Source organism: Gymnoscopelus braueri, assembly GCF_963280865.1.
Source record: "Gymnoscopelus braueri genome assembly, chromosome: 16".
Classification (NCBI taxonomy): Eukaryota; Metazoa; Chordata; class Actinopteri; order Myctophiformes; family Myctophidae; genus Gymnoscopelus; species Gymnoscopelus braueri.
In genome coordinates, this window is record NC_137616.1 from 24,637,410 (window position 1) to 24,647,180 (window position 9,771).

The window sequence follows — 9,771 nt, forward strand, 5'->3', positions numbered from 1 at the left end:
ATTTTAGTGTGTGTATGCGTGTGTATGCGTGTGCACACACACACACACACACACACACACACACACACACACACACACACACACACAGCACGAACGTGTGCTGAGCCAGCCTAGTGTGTGTGTGTGTGTGTGTGTGTGTGTGTGTGTGTGTGTGTGTGTGTGTGTGTGTGTGTGTGTGTGTGTGTGTGTGTGTGTGTGTGTGTGTGTGCATGTCTTTAAGTGGCACATATTTGCACTGTCCCCTGTTTGTGTTTAATTAGTGTTAACTGGTTGCATCTTGAGTCGCACTCATGCAGACAACACACACTCAGTCAATTGTTGGAGCGGCTGGCACCGCTCAAAAAATATGACCATAATCTAAAATGCATAGTATATGGACCTTTTGATGATTGTCATAATGCAGTCATAATTAATTGTAGATGTTCAAATTACAATTTACAGCTCTTAACAAGGCAATTTGAAATTCATTACATAAACATTGTCAAACATATTCATAATTTATGAAGAACACATTAGGTTAAGTTATGTGATAGGACATGTGGAGCTTCACCATGCCACCTTTTTGTTGCTTATGTTATGTCATTTTTCCATTTGTGTAAACTTTTGGTGAATAAAGCGCTTTCTGGTTGCACTCTACCTCTTGACTCTGTGCTGATTTCCAGCCGTGAATTGGGCAAGCCTAACAGACTTGCCCAATCTTTGTGCCGAAGTGTTCCTGAGTAAGACACTTTGCCCCAAGCTCCCCGGGTGCTGTATTAATAGTGATCCACTGCTCTTAATAGGATGGGTAAATGCAGAGCACAAATTCCAGGTATGTGCAAAATATACTTGGCAAGTGCTACAACAACTAAAAGGGACACAATTGTTATGATTATAAATAGATGGTATCAGTAGATTATAAATCTACTGATACCAATTCAAAGCCACAATGAATGAGACACATTTGACATCAGGACAAAGAGCAACACTGAATATAATGCTGAAGTGTCAGTCACCTGCTGTATATCAGGTTAAGTTACCACCACTTTAATTAATATGTTTAGCGTTAATCTTTGATCTTATAGTAAATTTTAGGCAAGCTCCAAGCTGAGGGCTACATAGGCTACACATCATGAAATGATTTACAAATTCTGCCTTTCTCTTGAAGAGTGCTCACAGGCACCTGGAATCCATAGGTGTACCCCCTTCCGAAGGTATACAGGCAAATTGTTTTATCTTTTGAATAGGTTAAACATTGATGGCCATGTGACCCCCTCTGTCCTGTTTGCTACAGTGGAAAGGATTGTCTTCACTGCTTCGAGACCATATGACATGGGTGACCTTAGGCTATAAGCTATTACAATAGTTAAATAGTGTTCAAAATTCTTGATCGTATTTGTACCCATATACAGGTAAACAGGAGTCAAATGAATTGGTTTCAACTTTAACTAAACTAAACTAAAAAGACACATAGAAAAAGAATAACAATAATTGAACAAGAAAAAAGTAATAATCTATATTTAATTGTCATAGCACACTGTGCCTTTATAAAGTGTGGTGCCTGTGTGTGGGATGTGTTTGAATAATGTGGTGGTGTTTCTAAGGTGCTGTGTGTGCACTGTAGGTCCTTCCTTATAAATGTGCATACAGAATGTGCACATACGTTTGCATGAAGTTGCATGTGTCATTGTATGTGCACAGCTGCCTCTGTGTGAGTCACAAAAAACATTTTGTGCTATATAAACCAATTTGTTCATATTATCAATCTTACCATTCTTCTTCTCAGTGTACCTCAGCTCAAGTACATTTTATTTGTAAAGCCCATTTCTTCCAATCCAATCTGCTTCACAGTGAAACAAACAAACAAACAAACAAACCATTATACACAAACATTTGAAATATTTATATACTGTATGTCCACATAAACAGAACGCCTTGTACAAAGGACATAAACACTGCCAAAGCAGTCAGACAATAGGAAAACAAAGTGCCTAGGAGGCAGAACATTGTTACATACAATATAATTTAGTTGACATACTTGTCAGACACAGCAGACATCAATCATGGATAAAGGAAACAACGCCTCCTCCAAATTGAGCAGCTTCCTATAATAGCTGATATTTTAGCACTTTGGTTAGAAAGGCTTCCTCTAAATGAAAAGTACAGCTGACCTCGAGAATGAACACCTCCCTATGGTTTTCAGTGACAACAACAACATCAGGAGTATTAGCTGTGTCATCAACACAGATTCATCATTACACATGCTAAACATGCTCGGCTTCACAGTAGAATGCTTATACAGCATGATGGAGGACCTGAAAATAGAAGATATATCTTTTGATATCAAATCCACTATTCTGTCATGCCTACTTGTGTAGAGGACCCTGTACATGGCAACTATTTAAAGGAGTAGTTCACCCCCAAAATGACTTATTTTCTATCAATTACTCACCCCATGAAGCCTTGAATTCATGGAGATTTTTGTAAGCCAATAATTTGATGACCGGGTCATTGGTCAATATGAGACTCAGTAGGAGACTCTTTGAGTCTCTTCGCCGGTCGTCAAATTATTGGCTCAGGAATGCGACAAAAACTAAAAGACGTCCATGAATTCAAGGCTTCATGCATGGGGTGTGTAATTGATAGAAAATAAGTAATCTTTGGCTTGAACTACTCCAGGGGTGTCACCAGCTCACCGTGTCACCGGCTTTCAGAAGGTGGGGGGGATGGACTTTGGTGTAATTTTTCGGATTTTGATACTTTTTTTCCTGTTTTTGGCTACTTTATTTCGGTTTTAGGGTTAGGGTTAGGTTAGGGTTATGTTATTGAATTCTTATTTTTGCCTGATTTTACCGATTTAATATCAAAACATTTAAAATTAATTAAAACAAATATATATATTTTTGCTAAATCGATTGGGTGGGCCAGCTTTCTAAGTAGGTGGGCCACGGCCCACCCAGGCCCACCCATGGCTGCACCCCTGATACACATGATGAAAACAGAGCTATATTGTCCAATTTGACCATACTGTACAATACCAAATACTCTAAAACCAGTTCACCTGTGATGCAAGCTTGTACATCTGCTATTTTTGTGCAGTATTTGAACATTGTTTTTATACTTTTGAATTTTTAAGACAAATGTTCTATTCTGGGGGTCCCTGGCACAAAACATTTTCAGATGGGGACATTGGGGGTCCATGGCTAAAATCAAATGCATTAAAATATTTTGAAAATAGCATATGTACAAGCTCACAACGCGTCGCATCGCTTGTGAGCTTGTAGATCGGCTATTTTCAAATAGCCAAAGTTTAAATAGGGCTGAAGTGGTTTAAGTATGTTTTGTCATAATAATTAAAATCTACAAAGCAACTAGTAGTGACTAAAGTTTTCAAATAATTGTAGTGGAGTAAAAGTATAATATTTGCCTCTGAGATGTATTGGAATAGAAGTAAAAGTATTGCAAATTGGAATACTCCAGTCAAAAAATACCTTAAAATTATAGTCAAGTACAGTACTTGAGTACATGTACTTAGTTACTTTCCTCCACCGTCAGCGTTAGATTAATTACTAACTCACCTTCTACAAAGATGATGAAAGAGACACACACTTTTGTTCCATAGGCCCACATTGTCTTGGTTTCAGAGAGCATGGTGGTAAATATGAACTTTTGCCCCAAAGTCTTTATATTCCATAATGTCCCACATCCGTGTGTTGTTTACTTTTTACTCAAGCTAAACATGGAGTTTGATTGTTAGAGAACGTTGGCTTGACGTTAGTCAAGCGAGCTAGTCAAGCGGCCCCCAGAAATCTGTTTCCTTTCAGAACAATGTGCATTTAAAAATAAGGGCTTTTAAAATGTATACTTGGAATGTTATAATTCAACACACATTTTATTTTGAAACACTACTGGAAATAGAAGTAGCCAGGTAGCCTAGTTGAAACTACACACACACACACACACACACACACACACACACACACACACACACACACACACACACACACACACACACACACACACACACACACACCTCTCTGCGTTTTCTCTGCCACTCCAGCCACCTGCATGTCCTCCTCTTTGGCCTTCCTCTTCTCGTCTTCAGCATACAAGTTCACCACTTTTCCTCTCTCTTTGTCTTTTTGTTCTCTCAGTTCATCATTTCATCATACCCTCAGTTATTTTACGTGAAAAAAGGAAAAATAAAAAATAACAATAACAATAACAAATATAGGAATGAAGAGAGAAAAAAGAAAGAAGCAATGATAAGTAATATGCACAATAAGCCATTGAAACATAGAAGACTGAACTTGAGAGAAAGAAGACCATGCAATTAACATGAGCATTTTAAACCTTCACTAACCCTAACCTCAGTAAAACAACGCCTAAGCCTATCCTCAAGAAACACTATGTGTTATCCAAATAATGCCAAATCATGATCACCTCAATACATTGTCGTGGACAGGGATCATACCAGCGACCTACGGACTCCAAGACTGCCTTTCTTCTCATTGAGCTAGATATATGGCCTCCCTGATAGTGTCTGTTGATATTTATAAGTATTTCCGTCCATTTTGAACCAGGCCTCTGTGTCTCGAACTACTCTAGATCACTGGCTCACAAACCATTTACCAATAAAGGCATTTTTGTGTCTCCTCGGAACGAAAACTAGTGAAAGTAGCCGATCTACAAGCTCACAAAACGTTGCTATCTGAAAAGTTGTGAGATTGTAGATCGGCTATTTTCACAATGAAGTATGTCATACATTAAAAGAGAGACAAAACTATAAGTAATATGCACAATAAGCCATAGAAACATAGAAGACTGAGCTTAAGGTCATGTTTTTTGCAATGCCACCTCTCACCCACAGAGAGAGAGAGAGAGAGAGAGAGAGAGATGGAAACGGAATAGATTGAAGAGATAAGGATAATTCCTTTAATAGGTCCGTTCATGAAAGTCCTTGCGGTCTTGTTTCCAATGAGGGCCTGTGAGCAATTAGGGGTTAAGAGGCTTGCTCAGGGACAAATTTCATTTCATCGACGCATTTGCTGGCCTGGCCTGGAATCGTACCTGGGGCAACTAGGGCCTCTGGCTCCCTAGGCGGGCTCACTAACCACTCATCTATGGCCGCCCCTCAAGAGAGAGAAAGAGAGAGACATAGAAACGGAATAGATTGAAGAGAGAGACATGGAAACGGAATAGATTGAAGAGAGAGAGAGAGAGAGACATGGAAACAGAATAGATTGAAGAGAGAGAGAGACATGGAAACATAATAGATTGAAGAGAGAGAGAGATGGAAGCAGAATGGAGGAGAGCAGAAACAGAGCAGAAACAGAAGAATACTGCCAATCTTAAAACAGGTCCAGAGCTGAGCTCTGGCCCCGTAATAACAACAGTAATAACAAAAAAATTGCAATAATGATAACCATAATAACAATGATAATAATAATACGTAGCAGAAACCAGGTACAACAAAAAATAAAAGTAACAGATATATATTCAAGTATTTTGTTTAGTTATTATTTTATTTTTATTTATTATTTTTATTTCGTTTTTTGGGGGTTTTCCTATTGGGATAGCTTCCCTTCAATATTTCTTACATTATTGATAATGTTTCCCCATATCCTATCAAATTTCATTGGTTTCCCTTTCACATTATAGCTACATGATTTTTTCTGAGGTGGAGTATGACAGAAGTTCTCTCCACCATTGTTTGAGTGTGGGCGGTTGGTTAGCTTTCCAATTGGTCAGTATATATTTTTTTGCTGCTGTCATTATTAATAGTATGGATTTCCTCTCATCCTTGGTAAATTCCTTGAGCATCTCTACATCTCCCAATATGGATATTCGGGGGTCAGGGGGAACCTCTTTTTGTAGTATCTCAGACATATATTTATAAATATTATCCCAAAAGCTATTCAGATGTGTACACTTCCAAAACATATGTATGAGGTCCCCATTCTCTGATTGACATCGTGGGCATGTAGGAGGTGTGTTGGGGCTAAATCGATACATCCTCTGTGGGGTGTAATGATGGAGTATCTTAAATTGTATAAGTCTGTGATTAGTGCTAACCAGAGTTTTCTGTGAGCTCTGTAGTAGATCGTCCCATTCTTTCAACGTACTGTATATACATATCCAATATCATTTTCCCATTTCTGTTTGTGCTGTCCAGAATTATGTTTTATTTCACAATTCATAGCGGTGTATAACTTTGAGATTAATCCTTTTTGTGATTTTGCATTCCATATAGTTTTTTCAATTGGGGTTTCTTTAATACTAGGAAAATTCTTATTTATATTGGTTTTCACCCAACTCCTTATTTGCAAACATTTAAAAAAGTGTGTTCCGGGTATCTGATACAGGTTTTTTATGGAAGTGAAATCGGCAAATATCTCCTTGACACAAAGATCCCCTAGTACTGTGACTCCTTTGTCTTTCCAGCTTGCAATAATGCCATATCTTATGTTATCTGGCACTAAGGGGTTGTTCCATAGGGGTGTGTGTTTGAATAAAACAGGGCGAAGTCCTAGCATTTTATTAATGGGGTCATTCCTGATCTTGTCCCTCCTTGTCTTAATGAGAATAAAGGTCGCGTTAGTCCGATAATTGCTGTTTTTTTACATACATTTTTTATCCCAAGATTTTTGTAACCCATTTTTGGGCGGTGTAGCCGCCCCTATAAGTGGGGTTGGGACACCTCATTAGCTGTACTGTGATTGGCTCATTAGTACACCCCTAGCTGTACTGTGATTGGCTGACTCTATTCAGCACTGTGATTGGCTAGCGAGACACATGATGACATTAATAACCTATAAATAGGATTATGCACAAAATCCATAATTTTTTTAAGTGAGCTTCCATCACTATGATGACCACTGTGATGACCACACCGCCCACTTCACACTGGGTGTGATTTTTTTTTCACCCAGTGCCAATTTCCTAAGTGATCCTGGGCGCTACACCAGCCCTACACCAGCACTACACCAGTCCCCCACAGCCTAGGGAGGCCAGGGCCGAGCTCATGCTTCCTTCAATGCATGAGAGCCAACTTTCTTGTCACCTGACAGGGGGGAGTTTCCCTGGTAGGACGTAGCGCGTGGAAGGAACACGTTATTCCAACCAGTTCCCTTCCCCTCCATCAGGCGCCCCGGCTGTCATGGGGGAGGCGGTATAGCGACCAGGATTACTACATGTTTTTGTGAGGGTATTAACTACCCTAGGAGACACAGGGAGAACATGCAAACTCCACACAGAGTAGACCCTTTCACCAACCCCACCTAGGGTATGGGCACTGATGACGCGGAGGAGAAGACACGCCCCCAGTGCCCACAGCGTCCCCGGCAGGAATCAAACCCAGGACCTTCTAGCTGTGAGGCGACAGCGCTACCGACTGCGCCACCGTGCCCCATAATTGCCGGTTTTGACCGTTTTTTTTTGACAAAGACCGGAAAAAATAAATCTCTCCGGACATCCTGACCAGTTGATAATGACACGGCAGTTCATTAATAATCACTGCAAATCAGGCACATTTCAAATCCTCTGCTTTGCAAGCGCGCGCTCTCTCTCTCTCTCTCCCCCCTCTCTCCGTGCGTGTGAGAGAGAGAGGTAGAAAGAAAGAGTGTGTCACACGCTGTTAAGTTACACCCATTTCCTGTTAATAATAACCAGTGTAAAATGTGCTGCATTGGGCGGTAAATGGTACCTTCACACTTTATTGTGAAGGTACAACAGGAAAAAGAGAGTTGCTGCTGCTGCGTAGTTGTCGAAATATTATTACTCTGTGGTCTGCTCGCCAGTCAGACAGAGACCGCGGTCCGGTTACAAGTTACATTATATAAAGTTGTGTATTTAACAGTCAAGTCACACACAAGTTGTATCATTACGAGTTAGAATATGTCACAGATACTAGGCTACTACAAGGGCACTTGTGTAAAGTTGGCAAGTTGCCCTACAGTTTAACAACAGTGCAGGTTGAAGATATCCAACACAGATGCGTAAATACTCTCCACAACAGCTATAGGCTACTGCAACTATGGCATCCAGGTGAAACACAACGTTAATCATAATCGTGGACCTATTTTTAACTCTATGAGGTGGACACGTTAAAACGTTACCACTGTTAGCCCGCTAAATAAATGTAAGGCAGACCAAAGTGTAGGTTATACAAATAGCAATTATTTTATTATAGAAAAGTTTACAAAATGGTACTTTCATTTATTTGCATCTATAGAAATGGTTAAAAGTGTTTTAGCAAATATAAAGGGAAAAGACTGGTACAAAAAAATAAAGTAAATCAAACATAAATCAAAGGGAAAAGGAACAGCGGTCCCTAGTGTGCCGCTTGTTCCACATGGACCTACAGATCAATGACAAAGCAGACATTTCACAATATGCACAAAGGATGTAATACATAAACACAATATGCACTCACACAAAATGTCACATGAGATACAATGGGCAAACCAATAAAAGGATTACCTTAGCTCTTATTACACACACACACACACACACACACACACACACACACACACACACACACACACACACACACACACACACACACACACACACACACACACACACACACACCAGAAGCCTCTCAATGTTTCCACACATCACATCAAGCTCCCCTGTCTGCACCTGTTATACAATGACATCAGATATATAGGTTAAACCAAAATGTCATACAAAATCATAAACAACAACCTTCATAGACATTTGTTCTCCTTTGCACATACATAATCTGATACTCACATATCTCCAGTTTAAAGGGTTAAATGCCTATTTCACGGAGACTAGGCCACACTTCAAACAATTGCTGAACACTGGACAGGCACCACAAAGCACCAACAGTGAGTATCAAAGACCTGATGATATAAAAACATTCATTGTAGATCATATAAAATACAACAATAAAAGCGAGGATACAAAACAGAACCAAACAAACAGGCTTACCGGTTAACAGGTCAGTACTCAGCACTCAAACATCCCTCTCAACAACACGTTACCGGCAGTGTTGTGAAGACCCACAGATTATCGAACTGTTCGCTGCCTGTTCAGAACCCTAGCTCTTAAATATGCGTCTCACTCAGGACGTCACTCAGGACATCACCCTGTATTCTACTACCCTCTAGGGCTACACCACTTTGAACTGAATAGCTCTATGAGGAGACGACAAGATTCTCACAACTCATCAACTTTCCCACGGCTGTCCCAACTAGACGCACGGACGGCATCCACTGCCTAACTATACAGTATAACCTCCTGTGAGTGAGTAGTGGTCTATAATTTATTGCCTAACAGGTCAGCTGAGCCACTTATGAAGGATTAATCTGAAATGCCCAATTTTGTGCAGTGCCCTTTGATTAGAAAATGCGTTCAAACGATTGATTATTGAGAAACCATTATGCACGCAGCATGCGCAAATGCTAATGTAGGTAATTAATGTATTTGTGTAAGATGACCCTGCTATATAAAATGTGTATATTATGATGGTTCATGTTCAAATAGCTCAATCCAAAATATAATGCTGTAGGCCTAAGTGTTAGGCTGTATTTACGCACCAGAGAGATATAAGGAGTACCTTCCATCAAAAGTGACAGGTGGGCGGGGCTTCCTAGGGGGCCTCTCTAATTAGTATTGTTATTATTCATAAAATTATTCATAAATATTAATTATTATTCATGAAAGAGGCCCGATGAGGCCCGATGAGGCCCTGGATGACGCATGTGTGACGTCATTGGAATGATTGGAATTGATGACTTCTGGGGGGTGACTTCTGGGGGGGAA